The sequence below is a fragment of the Oryctolagus cuniculus genome, chromosome 19 (assembly GCF_051225735.1).
Source record: "Oryctolagus cuniculus isolate XC-2025 breed Fujian yellow rabbit chromosome 19, ASM5122573v1, whole genome shotgun sequence".
Classification (NCBI taxonomy): Eukaryota; Metazoa; Chordata; class Mammalia; order Lagomorpha; family Leporidae; genus Oryctolagus; species Oryctolagus cuniculus.
Window position 1 is genome coordinate 32,639,846 of NC_142885.1, and position 21,630 is coordinate 32,661,475.

Sequence of the window (21,630 nt, forward strand, 5' to 3'; positions counted from 1 at the left end):
ACTCTCCTAAGATAGAGAATCTGCAACAATCTTGCCTCACTGCCAGCCATTCACATCCTGTCTTCCTACCAGGTGTGAGAAGAGCAATTTTCAACCAGAAAAAATAATATCCCTCTTAAAACCTATCACTATTCACCAAATCTATCGATTCAGATGTAAGCAATTATTTTATTTTGCTCTCAACCTTCAGAGAACATACAGATGTATGCACATATGACATTCCTGATGGATGTATCTAAAAATAAATTTCCTTTTTTTTACTTTTATTTAATGAATATAAATTTCCAAAGTACGACTTATGGATTACAATGGCTTCCCCCCCATACCGTCCCTCCCACCCGCAACCATCCCCTCTCCCACTCCCTCTCCCCTTCCATTCACATCAAGATTCATTTTCGATTATCTTAATATACAGAAGATCAGCTTAGTATACATTAAGTAAGGATTTCAACAGTTGCTCCCACACAGAAACATAAAGTGAAAAATAATAGATGATTTTTTTAAATGATGATGAAATCAGATCAGACTATTGTCATGTTTAATCCCAGTGAGAGTCAAGTTGGGAATTGATAATTTCTTTTTTCTTTTTCTTTTTTTTTTTTTAACAGAAGATCAGTTTAGTATGCATTAAGTAAAGATTTCAACAGTTTGCACCCCCATAGAAACACAAAGTGAAATATACTGTTTGAGTACTCATTATAGCATTAAATATCAATGTACAGCACATTAAGGACAGAGATCCTACATGAGGAGTAAGTGCACAGTGACTCCTGTTGTTGACTTTACACATTGACACTCCTGTCTATGGCATCAGTAATCTCCCTATGCTCCAGTCATGAGTTTTCAAGGCTATGGAAGCCCTCTGAGTTCTCCGACTCTTATCTTGTTTAGACAAGGTCATAGTCAAAGTGGAGGTTCTCTCCTCCCTTCAGAGAAAGGTACCTCCTTCTTTGAAGACCTGTTTTTTCCACTGGGATCTCACTCACAGAGATCTTTTTGCCAGAGTGTCTTGGCTTTCCATGCCTGAAATACTCTCATGGGCTTTTCAGCCAGATCCGAATGGCTTTAGGGCTGATTCTGAGGCCAGAGTGCTATAAAAATAAATTTCTATTTAATATTAACCTATGAAAACAGATCATAACAATATGCTCCTGAATTATTTGGAAACAGATTCACTAAGTAGTTTCTATACAAGTGTTACCTATTAAATTTCCTTTTTATAATTTCTTTCAGTGCTAGTTGCTTATAGCATTCATAAAAGTATATAATCTTGTGGCCAGCACTGTGATGTAGCAGGTAAACACATCACCTGCAGTACTGGCATCCCATACGGGTGCTGGTTTGAGTCCTGGGTGCTCCACTTCTGATCCAGATCTCTGCTATGGCCTGGGAAAGAAGTAGAAGATGGCCCAAGTCCTTGGGCTCCTGAACTCCCATGGGAGACCCAGAAGAAGCTCCTGGTTTCTGGCTTTGGATCAGCACAGCTCCAGCTATTGTGTTCATCTGGGGAGTGAACCAGAAGATGGAAGACCTCTCTTTCTCTTTCCCTTTCTCTTTCTCTTTCTCTGCTGCTGCCTCTGCTTCTGCCTCTCTGTAACTCTGACTTTTAAATAAATAAATAAATCTTGAAAATATAAATCATCTAATATGGTTTCCTCCTCCTATCATGAATCTGAAACATACTTCATTGTAAATGTTCACTATCTTGTGGTTAAGAATGTTCATTATTCATGCATTTATTCCATAAATGGTAAATAACATTGTTAGGTTTTAATAAGTAGCTACTAAGTAAAACATAGGAAGAGAGTCAGTAATAAACATAGAAATTGAGTCAATAATACAGTGCAATGGTGAATCTGGGATTTTGCACACTTGTAAGTTAAGAAATTGCGTACCCTATAGCCTGTTATTGTTTGATAGGTGCTGGCAGAAGACATGAGAGTCCTGGGTCAGAGACACAGCGCAGCATGAAGATTATTGTCATGTCTTGTTTCCCCCTTGGGAAATTGTGCAGATGGGCCCAGATGGGTGCCATGCATTCCATGGGTTTCTGTCACAACTGAGGAACACTGAGTGTGGGGAGATCACCTTCTTAGGACAAGCAGAGAGCGGTCATCTCTTGGTCTCAGAGATGAACATTCAGTTCTCCCTCACGAATGTTTGCGATAAACCTGACTTCAAGATTTTATAGTAACAGATTGCTGGTTTACTCACTGTACAGGTCCATCATTTGTGGCAGAGGACTCTGCTCACAGAAGTCATACTATCTTTGTTACCCAGGCTAGCCAAGCAAGAATAGTAGAATCCTGTCCCATGATAGCACAAGGAAAAGGGAACATGGTAACACAAAAGCTATCCCTTTCAACTTCTTCCTCACATGGCTCTCATTAGTCAACACAAGTTAGTCAAGACTAACCTACACCTGGGAGGGGAAGTGGCTGCTGATTAAGTGTATCTTTTTAAAATTGAATTTATTTATTGGTATTGCAGATCAAAAGCAACAGCGAGAGGAAAAGCGAGAGAGAGATTTTCCAACTGCTGGTTCACACTCCAAATATGTGCAACAGCTGGGACTAGGCTAGGCCAAAGTCAGGATCCAGGAACTCACTCCACAAGGGTGGCAGGAACCCAAAGACTTGGACCATTTTCTGTGTCTCCTGGGCACACTCATAAAAGCTGGAAAAGAAGAGTAGCAGGGACCCAAACTAAGCATTTGATACGGGACATGGGCACTGTAAGTGTTGACTTAACCTACTGTACCACTACGCTCACCCTAATAAAGTTTATTTTATGAAATATTCTGTGTGCAGCAAAACTCATGTTCAATTCATATGACTATGAGTTATGAGCATATTCTTAATTTTCTTTGTTGTTTTCACCTGAATCTTTTCTGTTTCTGAAGATAAGTTCTTTCTCTCACTAAATAAAAAAGCTTAAAATTTTAAGAAAAAAAAGGAAAAGTGCTAAAACTCTTCCCATATTAACCTACATAAGAATTTAGAATTCTATATATTCCCACTGAATTGATAGCTATATCATTATGAAATCTCTCTGAATATATCTAGTAATAGTTCCTGCATTAAAGTCTGTCTTGTCAGATCTCAGGAGACTATTCTATTCAAAATGTGTAGGTATATTTTCAACATTTTTACTGTTAAACATTTAAGGGTTGTAGCAAATAATTAACTGTTTTTCCATTAAATAAGAAAATTTTGATTTATAGCTGGATCACTTAATTTACATTTAAAATTTTGTGATATGTTTTACCTGAATTTAGCATCTTACTTTGTTTCCTGTTTTAGTAGTTTCTTTCTTCTCCCTTTTGAATCTATATAGTTTGTTACTTAATTTCCTCTCCATGGGTTTGTTAGTTATGTATTCCTTAATTTTTTTTCTTTTTTTAAAATTTTTTATTTAGTAAATACAAATTTTCAAAGTACAGTTAATGGATTACAATGGCTCCCCCCCAATAATTTCGCTCCCACTCACACCACTCCCATCTCCCGCTCCCTCTCCCATTCCATTCACATCGAGATTCATTTTCAATTATCTTTATATACAGAAGATCAATTCGGTATATATTAAGTAAAGATTTCATCAGTTTGCACCCACACAGAAACACAAAGTGTAAAATATTGTTTCAGTACTAGTCATAGCATTACTTCACATTGAACAACACACTAAGGACAGATCCCACATGAGAAGTAAGTACACAGCGACGCCTGTTGTAGACCCAACAATTTGACACTCTTGTTTATGGCATCAGTAATCTCCCTAGGCTCTAGTCATGAGTTGCCAAGGCTATGGAAGCCTTTGAGTTCGCCGACTTCGATCTTATTCCAACAGGGTCATAGAGATATTCCATTTAGGTCTTCCTTTTTTTTTCCCAGGGTGTCTTGGCTTTCCATGCCTAAAATACTCTCATGGGCTCTTCAGCCATATCCGAATGCCTTAAGGGCTGGTTCTGAGGCCAGAGTGCTATTTAGGACATCTGCCATTCTATGAGTTTACTGTGTATCCCACTTCCCATGATGGATTGTTCTCTCCCTTTTTCATTCTATCAGCTAGTATTAGCAGACACTAGACTTGTTTGTATGATTCCTTTGACTCTTAGACCTATCAGTGTGATCAATTGTGAACTGAAATTGATCACTTGGACTAGTGAGATGGTATTGGTACATGCCACCTTGATGGGATTGTATTGGGATCCCCTGGCACGTTTCTAACTCCACCATTTGGGGCAAGTCCGATTGAGCATGTCCCAAATTGTACATCTCCTCCCTCTCTTATTCCCACTCTTATATTTAACAGAGATCACTTTTCAGTTAAAATTTAAACACCTAAGAATAATTGTGTGTTAATTACAGGGTTCAACCAATAGTACTAGAACAATAAAAATACTAAAATGTTTAAAGTACTACATTGTACATCAACAGTCAGGACAAGAGCTGATCAAGTCATTGTTTCTCATAGTGTCTATTTCACTTCAACAAGTTTCCCCTTTGGTGATCAGTTAGTTGTCGCCAATCAGGGAGAACATATGATATTTGTCCATTTGGGACTGGCTTAATTCACTCAGCATGATGTTTTCCAGATTCCTCTATTTTGTTGCAAACGACCAGGTTTCATTGTTTTTTACTGCTGTATAGTATTCTATAGAGTACATGTCCCATTATTTCTCTATCCAGTCTACCGTTGATGGGCATTTGGGTTGGTTCCAGGTCTTAGCTATTGTGAATTGAGCTGCAATAAACATTAAGGTGCAGACAGCTTGTTTGTTTGCCAATTTAATTTTCTTTGGGTAAATTCCAAGGAGTGGGATGGCTGGGTCGAACGGTAGGGTTATATTCAGATTTCTGAGGAATCTCCAGACTGACTTCCATAGTGGCTTAACCAGTTTGCATTCCCACCAACAATGGGTTAGTGTCCCTTTTTCCCCACATCCTCTCCTGCATCTATTGTTAGTAAATTTCTGAATGTGAGCCATTCTAACTGGGGTGAGGTGAAACCTCATGGTGGTTTTGATTTGCATTTCCCTGATTGCTAGTGATCTTGAACATTTTTTCATGTGTCTGTTGGCCATTTGGATTTCCTCTTTTGAAAAGTGTCTATTGAGGTCCTTGGCCCATCTCTTAAGTGGGTTGTTTGTTTTGATGTTGTGGAGTTTCTTGATCTCTTTGTAGATTCTGGTTATCAACCCTTTATCTGTTGCATAGTTTGCGAATATTTTTTCCCATTCTGTCAGTTGTCTCTTCGCTTTCCTGACTGTTTCTTTTGAAGTACAGAAACTTCTCAATTTGATGCAATCCCAAATGTTAATTTTGGCTTTGACTGCCTGTGCTTCTGGAGTCTTTTCCAAGAAGTCTTTGCCAGTAACTATGTTTTGCAGGGTTTCTCCAATGCTCTCTAATAATTTGATGGAGTCGGGTCATAGATTTAAGTCTTTATTCCATGTTGAGTGAATTTTTGTGTAAGGTGAAATGTAGGGGTCTTGATTCGTGATTCTGTACATGGAAATCCAATTTTCCCAGCACCATTTATTGAATAGACTGTCCTTATTCCAGGGATTGGTTTTGGATCCTTGATCAAATATGAGTTGGCTGTATATGTTTGGATTGATTTCTGGTGTTTCAATTCTGTTCCATTGGTCTATCCATCTGTTTCTGTACCAGTACCATGCTGTTTTGATAACAACTGCCCTGTAGCATGTCCTGAAATCTGGTATTGTGATGCCTCCAGCTTTGTTTTTGTTGTACAAGATTGCTTTCTCTATTCGAGGTCTCCTGTGTCTCCATATGAATTTCAGCATCATTTTTTCCAGATCTTAGAAGAAGGTCTTCGGTATCTTTTTTTTTTTTGACAGGCAGAGTGGACAGTGAGAGAGAGAGACAGAGAAAGGTCTTCCTTTGCCATTGGTTCACCCTCCAATGGCCACTGCAGCCAGCGTGCTGCGGCCAGCACACCATGCTGATCCAATGGCAGGAGCCAGGTACTTATCCTTGTCTTCGGTATCTTGATTGGTATTACATTGAATCTGTAAACTGCTTTTGAGAGAATGGACATTTTGATGATATTGATTCTTCTAATCCATGAGCATGGAAGCTTTTTCCAATTTTTGGTATGCTCTTCTATTTTTTTCTTTAAGGTTTTGTAATTTTCATCGTAGAGATCTTTAACATCCTTGGTTAAGTTGATTCCAAGGTATTTGATTGTTGTTGTAGCTAATGTAAATGGGATTGATCTTAGAAGTTCTTCCTCAGCTGTGGCACTGCCTGTGTATACAAAGGCTGTTGATTTTTGTGCATTGATTTTATATCCTGCCACTTTGCCAAACTCCTCTATGAGTTCCAATAGTCTCTTAGTAGAGTTCTTTGGGTCCCCTAAATAAAGAATCATATAATCTGCAAAGAGGGATAGTATGATTTCTTCCTTCCCAATTTGTATCCCTTTAATTTCCTTTTCTTACCTAATAGCTCTGGCTATAACTTCCAGAACTATATTGAATAGCAGTGGTGAGAGTGGGCATCCCTGTCTGGTACCAGATCTCAGTGGACATGCTTCCAACTTTTCCCCATTCAATAGGATGTTGGCCATGGGTTTTCCATAAATTACTTTGATTGTATTGAGGAATGTTCCTTCCATACCCAGTTTGCTTAGAGTTTTCATCATGAAAGTGTGTTGTATTTTATCAAATGCTTTCTCTGTGTCTATTGAGATAACCGTATGGTTTTTCTTTTGTAGTCTGTTAATGTGGTGTATCACATTGATTGATTTGTGAACATTGAACCATCCCTGCATACCAGGGATAAATCCCACTTGGTCTGGGTGGGTGATCTTTCTGATGTGTTCTTGCATTCTCTTGGCCAAAATTTTATTGAGGATTTTTGCATCTATGTTCATCAGGGATATTGGTCTGTAATTCTCTTTCAATGCTGCATCTTTTTCCAGCTTAGGAATTAAGGTGATGCTGGCTTCATAGAAAGAATTTGGGAGGATTCCCTCTTTTTCAATTGTTCTGAATAATTTGAGAAGAATTGGAGTTAGTTCTTCTTTAAATGTCTGGTAGAATTCAGCAGTGAATCCATCTGGTCCTGGGCTTTTCTTTGTTGGGAGGGCCTTTATTACTGTTTCAATTTCTGTCTCAGTTATGGGTCTGTTTAGGTTTTCAATGTCTTCCTGGTTCACTTTAGGTAGGTTGCATGTGTCCAGGAATCTATCCATTTCTGATAGGTTTCCCTGTTTGCTGGCATACAGGTCCTTGTAGTAATTTCTGATGATTCTTTTTATTTCTGTGGTGTCTGTTGTTACATTTCCTTTTTCATCTCTGATTTTATTGATTTGGGTCTTTTCTCTTCTTTTTTAGTTAGTTGGGCCAATGGGGTGTCAATTTTGTTTATTTTTTCAAAAAACCAGCTCCTCGTTTGGCTGATTTTTTGTAATTTTTTTTGGATTGAATTCTGTTGATTTCTTCTCTGATTTTAATTATTTCTCTTCTCCTACTAGATTTGGGTCTGGTTTGCTGCAGATTTTCTAGATCCTTGAGATGCATTGAAAGCTCATATATTTGGTGCCTTTCCAATTCTTGATGTAGGCACCTATTGATATAAACTTTCCTCTTAACACTGCTTTTGCTGTGTCCCATAAGTTTTGGTATGTTGTGCTGTTATCCTCATTTACTTCCAGAAAATTTTGATTTCTCTTTTAATTTCTTCTATGACCCATTGTTCATTCAGGAGCATGTTGTTCAATCTCTATGTTTTTGCATATGCTCTAGGGATTCCGGAATTGCTAATTTCCAACTTCATTCCTTTATGGTCTGAGAAGCTGCATGGTATGATTCTAATTCTTTTGAATTTGCTGAGACTTGCTTTATGGCCTAGTATGTGGTCATTCCTAGAGAAGGTTCCATGTACTGCTGAGAAGAATGTAAATGCTTTATGTGTAGGATGAAAAGTTCCATAGATATCTGTTAGATCCATTTGGGCTATAGTGTCATTTAAATCTACTGTCTCCTTGTTGATCTTCTATCCTGTTGATCTGTCTATTTCTGAGAGTGGAGTATTGAAGTCCCCCAGTACTATTGTATTGGGGTCTAAGTCTCCCTTTAAGTCCCTTAACAAATCTTTTAAATAAACCGGTGCCCTGTAATTAGGTGCATATACATTTATAATAGTTACATCTTCCTGTTGAATTGATCCCTTAATCATTATATAGTGCCCCTCTTTGTCTGTCTTAACAGTTTTTGTGGTAAAATTTATGTTGTCCAATATTAAGATGGCTACGCCTGCTCTTTTTTCATTTCTGTTGGCGTGGTATATCTTTTTCCAGCCTTTCACTTTCAGTCTGCATGCATCTTTGTTAGAGAGATGTGTTTCTTGTAAGCAGCAAATAGATGGGTTTTGTTCCTTAACCCAATCAGTCAATCTGTGTCTTTTATTGGACAATTCAGGCCATTAACATTCAATGTGACTATTGATAAGTAGTAACTTTGCCCTGCCATTTTCCAAAGATATTTTCTAATATATGTTTTGAACTTCCTGTGATCTTTTGCTGTGAGGTTTCCTTCCTTTACCTTCTTTCATATTGATGACCGTGTCTCTGTGTTTCTGTGTGTAACACATCTTTAAGCATCTTTTGCAGGGCTGGACAAGTGGCGACAAATTCTTTCAATTTCTGTTTGCTGTGAAAGGTCTTTATTTCACCTTCATTCACAAATGAGAGCTTTGCAGGATATAATATTCTGGGCTGGCAGTTTTTCTCTCTTAGTACCTGGGCTATATCTCGCCATTCCCTCCTAGCTTGTAGTGTTTCTGATGAGAAGTCAGCTGTGAGTCTGATTAGAGATCCTCTGAGAATAATCTGACATTTCTCTCTTGCACATTTTAGGATCTTTTCTTTATGTTTCACCGTGGAGAGTTTAATTACAACGTGTCATGGTGAGGACCTCTTTTGGTCATGTTTATTAGGGGTTCTATGAGCTTCCTGTGCTAGGATGTCTCTGTCCTCCAAACCTGGGAGATTTTCTGCTAGTATCTCACTAAAAAGGCCTTCTAAGCCTTTCTCCCTCTCCATGCCTTCAGGAACTCCTAGAACCCAAATGTTGGTTTTTTAATAGTATCCTGTAGATTCCCAACAATGTTTTTTAGATTTCTAATTTCCTCTTCTTTTCTTTGGTTTGACTGTGTACTTTCCTGTTCTCTGTCTTCTAAGTCCAATATTCTCTCTTCTGCTTCACCCATTCGGTTTTTAAGGCTCTCTAATGTGTTTGTCATTTGATTTATTGCATTCTTCATTTCATTATGATTTCTCATCACTATCACAGTTTCATGTTCTACTAGTTGTTTCATTTCTTTTTGATTCCTCCTTAATATTTCATTTTCATGCGAGAGATTTTCTATCTTGTCCAGTAGGATTTCTGTAGTTCAAGAATTTGTTTTTTTATGATACTATTTTTTATTTTTTTTATTTAATGAGCATAAATTTCTAAAGTACAGCTTATGGATTACAATAGCTCCCCACCCCGTAACTTCCCTCCCATCCACAATGCTCCCCTCTCCTACTCCCTCTCCCCTTCCCCTTCACATCACGATTAATTTTTAATTATCTTTATATACAGAAGATCAATTTAGCATATGTTAAGTAAAGATTTCCACATTTTGCTCCCACGCTGAAACACAAAGTGTGAAATACTATTTGAGTACTAGTTATAGCATTAATTAAACACCTAAGAGTAATTGTGTATTAATTACAGAGTTCAACCAAGGAATTTGTTTTTAGAACTTCTTAATGTTCTTATCAATTTTTTGAGATCCACTTCTTGCATTTCTTCTATCTCATCATCTTCATAATCTTGAATTGGGGTGTCTTTTTCATTTGGGGGTATCATAGTGTCTTCCTTGTTCTTGTTACCTTGATTTCTGTGTTTGTTTGACATTGTGGAGATATTCTTTGGTTTCTTCGCTGTGGTGCTTCTTCTCGTTATACTATGACTCTAGATTAAGTGGACTGTCTGCTTTTGATGGATCCTTAGAGGCTGTGATGGGTGTGGCCAGAGAGCTCTGGTTCTTCAGGGTTAAGGTTGTGCCAAAGGTGACTCACCCAGATTGTTCTCTCGCTCGCTTGCTCTCTCTCTCTCTCTTTTTTTTTTTTTTTTGACTCAGTTGGGAAGTAATTCCGCACAGCTGAACAGCTGAGTGGAATTGAGGGTAGTTGATGTATGAAATCTGGCCCCTGTGTGTATTCGTCTGCTCTACCGCTGGGACCACGCAAAGAGTTTATGTAGCCCTCAAATTTCTCCGCAGTCTCTCACCGGGTTGCCAAGGTTATTGAGTTTGTGTACTCGGTGAATTCTCTCACCCCCCCCCTCAGATTTTCACAGTCTCAGTTCGTTAGCTCCACACTTTCACTAGGTCAGTTGATGCAGAAAATCTCAAGGTCGGGTGTGAGGGCTGCGAGGGCTGCATTGTGTGCTGGCGTGCTGGGCTAACCGGGAGCTGCATGCACTGCACCTGCTGGCAAATCCTGGTGCACGGATCTATTTAGTAAAGGTTAGACCCGCCGCGGTCACTTCACTCAGGACCGCCTAGCAGGAAAGACAGACACAGGGCAGGGCGTGGGGGAGAGGCTTCCGTGCCCTCTGTGGGCATCACACCAGGAGATTAGGGTTTCACTACAAGGGTGGGGAAGCTCATTTCTATAAAAGATCAAAACGCAGAGGAGGCACAGGGCAGCGGGGCACAGGGACGCCTCGAGGCAGGCCGGGGTCTCGCAAGCGACCACTGCCCGGGGCGCCCGCCGTTCCCTCTCCCTCAGCCGCCGCCTAGCCTCACTCAGCGGCTCCACCGAGGCCAGGCCACTCTGGGCGGCTCCGCCCCTGACGCCGCTGCTGCCGGCCTGGGCCAGGGCGGGAGAAGGCGCTGAGGGCTCCGCAGCCTGAGCCAATGATGCCCGCTGACTGGGCCCCGGGGGCTGGACCAGCAGCTGGCGTCCGGCTGGGGCTGATGACAGCCTTCCCGCAATGGCGACTTGGCGGCGCGGGCTCCGGTTGCCTGCTACGCATGCGCCGGGGGAACCCGGGCCACAGCTGAGGAGGCTGGGGCTGGGGCTCTGCACTCCCACCTGCGCTTGGCGTTTGCGCCTCATGAGGGCCGCGCTGAACCCTGCAGACCTGGGCTTGTGTCCTCGGCCCTCAGAGTTCCCGGAGAGGTCAGGACCTGTCCGGAGGACCTGTCCCACAGCCCCTGGCAACCAGCTGGCCTCCTGCCTCAGTGCTGGAACCGACTCTCCACGCCCATCCTCCCTCCCCATGTATAGTGATGAAACTAAATCATAATGATTGAATAATACACATGTTTGCACGTCTTCAGTGAGAAGAATGGAATTTTTAATAGGGATAACATTTCCTTTAATTGGGATTCAAAACAACTCCTCCTCCTGAAGCGCCAGCGCTCTGGGTTCTAGTCCCGGTGGGGGGGCGCCGGTTCTGTCCCGGTTGCTCCTCTTCCAGGCCAGCTCTCTGCTGTGGCCCAGGAAGGCAGTGGAGGATGGCCCAAGTCCTTGGGCCCTACACCCCATGGGAGACCAGGAGGAAGCACCTGGCTTCTGGCTTGGGATCAGCGCAGTGCGCCGGCCGTAGCGGCCATTTTGGGGGTGAACCAAGGGAAGGAAGACCTTTCTGTCTCTCTCTCTCTCTCTCACTGTCTAACTCTGCCTGTCAAAACAAAACAAACAAACAAAAACTACTGCACCCTGCTCGCCAAAATGGATGGCAAAGGTTCATCTGGAACCAAAAACCAAACACAACTTGAAAAGCAAAGGCAGTTTTGTTCCTGAAGAACAGTTTTGCCAACAGGGAGACTCGGGTTCCGTTTAACTGAGGGGGAACAAAACTGAGGTTTCGTTTTAAGAAAATGGGTCGGGGGACTGGGGAGCTGAGCCACCTTTGGAGATGAACAAGATGGAGTGAGCCGGCTGTTTGGAAACCGGCTCCAATCAAGCGGTTACAAAAGTTGCAAGTCCGCTCAAACATCCAGGAAAGGAACGGACTGTTCTCTCTGGAATCGCCCAAGGTCTGCTGAGTATTGACAAAATCTGTAAAACTGTTGCCTTTTACGTTCTCAACGCACTATAGAAGCAGCAACCTGTTCCCCCAGCACATCTGTAAAGGCCCACACAGGGACTCTGGCTTTCCTCTTCAGCATTCTGCACTCGTGCTGACCCTCACCCCCATTTCTCCCTTTTCCTCAAAGGTCTTCATTGAAGACCATGCAGAAGAAGTTATGTCAGGAGTCAGTGTTGCCCACTGCTCAGGGGAATCCCCGGCATGTCATTTCCAGGATGCTATGTCCCACGGAAGAGAGATTTGGTGATTCTAAAAGGTGTGCAGAAAAAGGTCTTGAGAGAAAACACCAAGGAACAACGAAGAAACTTATTTGACTGGGGGCACGTCCGCTCTGAAGAGGAATGTCTTGGTTTAGGCATATGTGTAAAATACCAAGCTTCAGTTTTGTTTTATTTTTTTTTTCTGGAAAGCATAGTAGTCAATGCAACTTGTTGGGCAATAATAATATAGGCAGAGATTTTGTTCCTAGATAGACAAAAGTCAGAAAGATAGGGAGTACAATGTATAATGACAACAAAAAGTAGAAAGATACAAAGTGAAACTGTCAGAATCCTTGTTATTTTTTACTGAAAAAAGAAGCTTTCTCTGTGAGTAAGCAGCTAAATAAATCATGTTGGTCTGCATGCTTTGTTACTTCTTATAAACAGCGAGCTTCTGGCTGACTCTACCAGTCTGCACTGCCCCAGAAGTGTTGATATAGATGGATTTGATGTCACACACATTTCTCTTTGTTCTGATAGTAAGAACGTAGAGCAATTCTATTACCTCAGACTACCTGGGCATTTTTTAAAGTCTAATGATTTTTGTTGAGCGGCTATATTCTTGATAATATCTGGTGCTATTTCATCTAATTATTTTCTTTCTGATAATAGCTGTTCTAACTATCTCACTGTGATAAATCATTGCATTTCACTGATGGGTAGTGATATGAACATTTTTCATTTATTTGTTGCCCATATTTGTATGTCTTCTTTTGAGAAATGTCTGTTCAGATCCTTTGTTCCTTTTTAATGTTTATTTGTTGTTATTGCTATATTTTTTGAGTTTCTTATATAGTCTGCAAATTGTTCATCAAGGAATAGTGTGCAAACGTTATTTCCTACTCTGTTGGTTGTCTCTGCATTGTTTCCTCTGCTGTGCAGAAGCTTCTTGGTTGATACAGTCTTGTTTAGTTTTGCTTCTGTTGTCTGTGCTTTTGGAGTGTTAGCCAAAACATTCTTGCCTATACCAATGTTTGGAAGCATTTCCTTCTAGTAGTTTCATGTCTTGCATACAGGTCTTTGATCTGTTTTGAATTGATTTTTGTAAAGATTGAGAGGTAGCATCTAGTTACAATCTTCTGCAGATGGATATACAATTTCCCCAGCACCCTTTATTGAAGATATTGTCCTCTCTGTAATTTATGTTTGTGGTGTCTTTGCCAAGGATCAGTTAACTGTAGCTGTGCATATTTATCTCTGGGATATCCATTATGTTCTATTGATCAGTGCATCTGTTTTTAAACCTGATTACTATAGTTCTGCAGTGTGTCTTGATACCCAGGTTCTTTTTTTTTTTTTAAGATTGCTGTGGCTATTTGGGGTATTTCATTATTCCACATGAATTTCTGTATTTTTTTTCTAGTTTTGTGAAGAATCTTACTGGTATTTTGGTGGGGACTGTTGAATTGGTAAATTGCTCTGGATAATACAGAATTTGATTCTTCCAATCCATGAACAGGTCGTTTCACTTTTTTGTCTAATTTTTCATTGTTTTTATAATTTTCATTGTAGCAGTCTTTTTGTGCTTGATTGAACTTATTCCAAGATTTTTAAAAAACTTTATTTAAGGTACACAAATTTCATGTATTTAATATATATATAGATTTAGGAACATAGTGATACTTCCCACTGTACCCTCCCTCTCAACCCTGCTCCCACTCCTCTTCCTCCTCCCTCTCCTATTCCTACTGTTAATTTTTATAAAGATATATTTTCAATTCATATTCAGAGGATTAACCCAACACTAAGTAAAAAATTCAACAAATAATATGAAGAAAAAAAGGACAACAATGCTATTTATAAAAAAAAACATTCTTGGCCGGCGCCGCGGCTCACTAGGCTAATCCTCCGCCTAGCGGCGCCGGCACACCGGGTTCTAGTCCCGGTCGGGGCGCCGGATTCTGTCCCGGTTGCCCCTCTTCCAGGCCAGCCCTCTGCTGTGGCCAGGGAGTGCAGTGGAGGATGGCCCAGGTGCTTGGGCCCTGCACCCCATGGGAGACCAGGAAAAGCACCTGGCTCCTGGCTCCTGCCATCGGATCAGCGCGGTGCGCCGGCCGCAGTGGGCCGGCCGCGGCGGCCATTGGAGGGTGAACCAACGGCAAAGGAAGACCTTTCTCTCTGTCTCTCTCTCTCACTGTCCACTCTGCCTGTAAAAAAAAAAAAAAAAAAAAAAAAAAAAAAAAAAAAAAAAAACATTCTTCATCTCAAAATGTTGCATTTTAAGTACTGTTTAGGTACTTCATTAGTTACCACAGGTCAGGGAAAACATATGGTACTTGTCTTTTTGGGATTGGTTTATTTCGCTAAGTATAATGGGTTCCAGTTGCATCCATTTTGTTGAAAAAGATAAAACAGGATTTCATTTTTTTTTTTCACCACTGAGGAGTATTCTGTGGTGTTTGCATAACATAATTTCTTTATCCGATCATCAGTTGATGGACACTGGGTTGATTCCATATCTTAACTGTTGTGAATTTTTTGTTATTTTTGATAGAATTGCTTTTATAACTTTTTCTTTCCTTCTTTCTTTCTCTTTCAAGATCTACTTTATTTATTTGAAATACAGAGCTACAGAGAGAGGTAGAGACAGAGAGAGCTCTTCCATCTGCTGGTTCACTCCCCAGATGACCACAACAGCCAGGGCTGTGCAGATCCAAAGCCAGGAGCTTCCTCTGGGTTTCCCACATGGGTTCAGGGGCCCAAGGACATGGGCCATCCTCCATTGCTTTCCCAGGCCATAGCAGAGGGCTGGATTGGAAGAGGAGCAGCCGAGACTAGAACCAGCGCCCATATGGAATGCTGGCCCTTAAGGCCAGTGCTTTAGCCCATTGTACCACAGTGCCTATAATTTCCTTCTCAGCAAGTTCATTATTGGTTTGTATAAGTGCTACTGATTTATGAAAGTTGATTTTGTTTCCTGAAATATTACTAAACTGGTTTATCAGTGCTGGCAGTCTTTTGGTGGAATCATTAGGTTTTTCTGCATGTAGAATCATACCATTTGAAATGAGGATACTATACTATACTATAATAAAACAGCATGGTACTGGCATAAAAACGGACATATGTACCAGAATGGAGATCCTGGAGATACGTCCACACATCTCAGCTATGTGATATCATCAGATTCACCTTGGAGAAAAGAAAGTCTCTTTAATAAATGGTGCTGATAAAACTGAACACTCACATGCAGAAAATTGAAATTTGACCTCTATGTTTCACACCATACAAAGATTGGCACAAAATGGATTAAAGCCCTAAATGTAAGACCTGAAACTATGAAACTTCTAGAAGAAAACCTAGGGAGAACACTTCAAGATATGAGTACAGGGGCCGGCGCTGTGGCTCACTTGGTTAATCCTCTGCCTGCGGCACCAGCATCCCATATAGGTGCCGGGTTCTAGTCCTGGTTGCTCCTCTTCCAGTCCAGCTCTCTGCTGTGACCAGGGAGGGCAGTGGAGGATGGCCCAAGTGTCTGGGCTCCTGCACCCGCATGGGAGACCAGGAGGAAGCACCCGGCTCTTGGCTTCGGATCAGCACAGCACCAGCCATAGTGGCCATTTGGGGAGTGAACCAATGGAAGGAAGACCTTTTTCTGTCTTTCTCTCACTGTCTATAACTCTACCTGTCAAATAAAAAAAAAAAGATGTCAGTACAGGCAAAGGCATTTTTGAAGCACCTCCAAAGTACAATCAATCAAAGTAAAAAAAAAAAAAAACAGGCAAATGGAATAAAAAAAAATCTTCTGAGGTCAAAGGAAACAATAAACATAGTATAGAGACAACCACAAGAATGAGAGAAAACATTGAATACTGTTCTTCTGACAAAGGATTAACATCCAGAATAAAAAATAAAAAAACTCACCACCACCAACAACAGCAAGAAAAAGTACAGGTAAGAAGTAGGTATAGGATCTGAATAAATATTTCTCAAAGCAGAAATACAACTGACCAACAAACATACAGAAAAAATGCTCACTATCACTAGCCATCAGGAAAATGCAAATAAAACCCATATGTGGCATCATCTATCTAAAGGAAAAATGGAAATCTGACCTTTGCCCTTTGCTGCTGGGTAGTGGGTGCTGCTTGCTGGGATCTTTGCCTGGGAGTTTACCCCCTGGCAGTCCACCACTGTGACTTGTGTTGGGGCCTTTGGAACATGCCCAGCCACTTCTAATGCCTGGAGGAACTGGAGACTGAAGGTGTTAGTTCAAACCTTCAGGAGGGGATGGAGACTAAAGGCAGCAGGTGGTCAGCATGTGGTTGAGCCCTAATTAAAACTCTACACCAAAGCATCAGATGACCTACTCACCAGAACCTCAGGTGTTGAGCTGAGGTGGGGGTTTCGCGTTGTATATATTCAAATGCTTCAAGAGCATCTGTTGGAAAGATAGTTGGGGCTGGAGTGGTGACATAGTGGGTAAAGCTGCCACCTGCAATGCTGGAATCACATACGGGTGCCAGTTCGAATCCCAGCTGTTCCACTTCTCACCCAGCTCTCTGCTAAGGCCTGGGAAAGCAGTAGAAGATGGCCCAAGTCCCTGGGCCCGCGCACCTGCATGGGAGACCTGGAAGAAGCTCCTGTCTTTGGATCGGCCCAGCTCCGGCTGTTGCAGCCATTTGGGGAGTGAACCCTTGGTTGGAAGCATTCTCTCTCTCTCTCTCTGCTTCTGCCTCTCTGGAACTCTGCCTTTCAAGTAAGTAAATAAATCTTTAAAAAGTAAAAAAAAAAAAAAGAAAGGATAGTCAGAACTGAAGACGTCCATGGGAACTCTTGAACTGTGGGCTAGTTACAGCAGTGAAACAAGTCTTGTGGTGACTGTGTCCTTAACCTGTGATGTTTCACTGCACTCTGGGTAAAAGATTCTTTATATGGGCTACGTGTAGAAATATTTACACTATTGGAAATGAAATAGAAAATTTTAACTTTCATTATAACATAGCAATATTAAGTTCCTTGCCTAGTAATATGAATGTAATATGGTTTTATGAGCAGTAAGTATATTTTACCAAGGAAAATTTAGTGAGAATTATAATTTTTCTTCCTTTTTAATTAAAGATGTGTTTATTTATTTGAAAGGCAGAGTTACAGAAAGAGGGAGAAAAGGGAGAGAGACATAGAGAGATCTTCCAACCACTGGTACACCTACCAAATGGTTGTAATGGCTGAGGTTGGGCTATGCCAAAGGCAGAAGCCAAGAGCCAGAAGCCAAGAGCTTCAGGTGGGTGGCAGGGATGTAAGTACATAGGCTGTCTTCCACTGCTTTCCCCGGTGCATTGGCAGGGAACTGCATTGGAAGTAGAGCAGCTGGGTCTAGAATTGTTCCTCATATGGGATGCTGGTGTTACAGGTGGCAGATTAACCCACTGCACCCACAATGCCGGCCCCCAATATTTTTTCAAATCTATTAAAGTTGTAGCTTAATCAAAGATATCTGATAAAAGAAATGAAAGAGGATCCATGTAAAAAGAAAAAAATTCTGTTTATTTTTTAAAAACTGAACATTGTTAAGATATTAATATTATCCAAAATGATCTACAGATATATGGCAATCCAAAAATAGAAAATTCCATGTTAAAATTAACATGGAATCTTGGGGGACTCTGAATATCCAAATATTCTTGAAGACAATTATGAGTTTCACAGTTCCCATTATCAAAACTTACTACAAGCCTAGTGTGATGCTTATAATAGACATATAGACCAATGAAGCAGAACAGAATCACCAGAAACACGTCTTCACACATATATTAAAATGATACTTTTATGATTTATTTATTTATTTATTTCAAAGGCAGAGTTACAGAGAGAAAGAGAGAAAAGGCTTACTCCCCAGATGGCTGCAATGGCCAAGGGCTGGGCCAGGCAGAAGTCAGGAGTCAGGTCTCTCATGTGGGTGACAGGACCTCTAAACTTGAATCATCTTCCACTGCTTTTCCCAGCCCATTTGCAGGGAGCTGGATCAGAGGTTGAGCAGCTGTGGCCCAAACTGGTATAAATGAACTGCAATACAATGATGGTTGAGGGCTTCAACACCACACTTGCAGCAATGGTCAAATCATCTAGACAGAAAATCAACAAAGAATCGGCAGAGTTAAATTGCACTGTGGGTAAATTAGACCTAACTGACAACTACGGAGCATTCCATACAACAGCTGCAGAATACACATTCTTCTCAACTACACGTGGTGCATTAACCAGGATAGGTTATATGTGAGCCCACAGAAAAGCCCAATAATTTTAAGATTGGATTCATATCAAGTATCTTTTATGACCACAATTATATAACACTAGATCTCATTTACAGTTAGAATTTCAGAAATACACAAAAATTAAACAATGTATTTCTTTTAGAAAGCCAATGAGTCAATGAAGAACCTAAAAGGAAATTTAAATTTTTCTTAAAATAAATGAAAATACAACATACTGAAAGCTATGGATGGAATGCAGCAAAAGCAATTCTGAAAAAAAAAAAGATAACAGCAATGACTATCTACATCAGAAAAGAACAGATACCTCTCACAATGTTGCAACTCAAGGAAAATGAGGAAAAAACTCACACCAGGGGCTGGCATGTGGTGCAGTGGGTTAGGCAGCCACCTGTAAGGCCGGCATCCCATATGAGCACTGGTTCAAATCCCGGTTGCTCCACCTCTGATCCAACTCCATGCTAACGCACCTAGGAAAACAGCAGATGACTTTAGTACATTGGCCGCTGTCACTCATGTGGAAGACCTGGATGGGACTCCTGACTTTGGCCTGACCCAACCCTAGCCATTGTGGTCATCTGGGAAGTGAACCAGCAGATGGAAGCTCTCTCTCTCTCTTTTTTCACTTACTCTTTCTATAACTTCAATAAATAAATAAATAAATCTTTTAAAAAGTCGCCTTGGAGCCAGTGCTGTGGCATAGTGGGCTAGGCCTTTGCAGTGCTGAAATCCCATGTGGGCACTGGTTCAAGTCCCAGATGCTCCTCTTCTGATCCAGCTCTCTGCTATGGTCTGGGAAAGCAGTTGAAGATGGCCCAAGTGTGTGGGTCCCTGCACCCACGTGGGAGACCCAGAGGAAGCTCCTAGCTTCTGGCTCCTGGCTTTGGATCAGTTCAGCTCTGGCTGTTGTGGCTAACTGGGGCGTGAATCAGCACATGGAGGATCTCTCTCTCTCTCTCTCTCTCTCTCTCTCAATCTCCTCTGTCTGTAACTCTACCTCTCAATAAATAAAATCGTAAAAAAAAACACCTTGAACCAAATTATTAGAAGGAAAGGAATAATAAAGATCATGACAAAAACAAATGACTAGAAAAATAAACACTAGAAAAATGTTTTTTTGAAAAAAGAAACAATTGGCAAAACTTTAGATAGACTAAGAAAAAAAAGAAGACTCAAATAAATAAAATCAGAGATGAAAAAGGAGACATTGCATCTAATATGACAGAAATATAAAGAATCATAAGAAACTACTATAGGCCGATGCCGTGGCTCACTTGGTTAATCCTCCGCCTGCAGCACCAGCATCCCATATGGGTGCCGGGGTCTAGTCCTGGTTGCTCCTCTTCCAGTCCAGCTCTCTGCTGTAGTCCAGGAGGGCAGTGGAGGATGGCCCAAGTGCTTGGGCCCCTGCACCCACATGGGAGAGCAGGAAGAAGCACCTGGCTCCTGGCTTCAGATCGGTGCAGCGCTGGCCGTAGCGGCCATTTGGGGAGTGAACCAATGGAAGGAAGACCTTTCTCTCTGTCTCTCTCTCTCAATGTCTATAACTCTACCTGTCAAATTAAAAAAAAAAACTACTATAACAATCAATGCTAATGAATTGGATAAATCAGAAGAAATGGATGAAATCCTGGATATGTACAACTTACCAAGATCAAATTATGAAGAAACAGGAAAAATGAACAGATAAATAATGAGGTAGGAAATTAAAATAGTGATTAAAAGTCTCCCATATAAGAAAGTCCAGGAGTCTGCGAAACATATTTTTTTTAAAAATTTTTTATATGTTTATTTGAGAGGCAGAGTTATAGAGAGAGGGAAAGACAGAAAAAGTCTTCCATCTGCTGGTTCACTCCCCAAATGGCTGCAACGGTTGGAGCTGGGCTGATCAGAAGCCAGGAGCTGGGAGCTTCCTCTGGGTCCCCTACATGTGTGAGGGGCCCACTGCTTTCTGAGGCCATTAGCAGGGAGCTGGATCAGAAGTGGAGCAGCTGGGACTGGAACTTGTGCCCTTATGGGATGCCAGCACCGTGAGGCGAAGCTTAGCCTCCTATGTCACTTCATGGTCCCCAGTCTATCAAATATTTAAAAGAGAACTAATTTCAATTTTCAAACTGTTAAAAAAAAGGAAGAGAATGGAATATTCCCAAACTTACTTTATGAGGCTAGCATTACCATGATATCCAAACCAAAGACACAACAAGAATAAAACACAATGGAAATCATAGAATTTGAATCCAGAGGCACATTGACATGATCATTCACCATGATCAAGTGAGATTCACTCCAGGGATGCAAGATTATTTCAACACATACAACTCAATGAATGTAACACATCCCATTAACAGAATGAAGGACAAAACCACACAATTGTTTCAACAGACACAGAAAAAGCGTGTTACAAATGTCAACATCATTTCACGAAAAAACTCTCAAGAAATTAAGTACAGACAGAATGGATCTCAACATAATAAAAGTCATACAAACATGACAAATCCACAGCCAACATCATTCTCAATGGGGAAAATTTGAAAGTTTTTCTTTTAATTTCATCACTTAAATATTGCACCAGAAGTGAAAGCCAGAGAAATTAGCAAGATAAAGAAATAAAAGGTAGCCACATTGAACAGGAAGAAGTTTATTGTCCCTGTTTTCCCAACATAATCATATTACAGAAAACTGAAAAGACCCCACCAAGAGCTGTTAGAGCTAATAAATGAATTCAGTAAAGTTGCAAGATACAAAATCAATAACAAAAATAGTAACACTGCTGTTCACCAACAATGAACTATCTGATGAAGAAATATCAAAAATCCCATTCACAATAACTTAAAATGTACTTGTGAATAAATTTAACCATTGAGGTGAAAGATCTCTACATTGAAACTATAAAACAGTGATGAAAAGAAATTGAAGAATGTACAAAAAAAGATATTCTGTGTTCATAGATTGGAAGAATTAATACATTAAAATATCCATACTACTCAAAGCACCCAATATATTCAATGCAATATCAATAAAATATACTTCACATAAA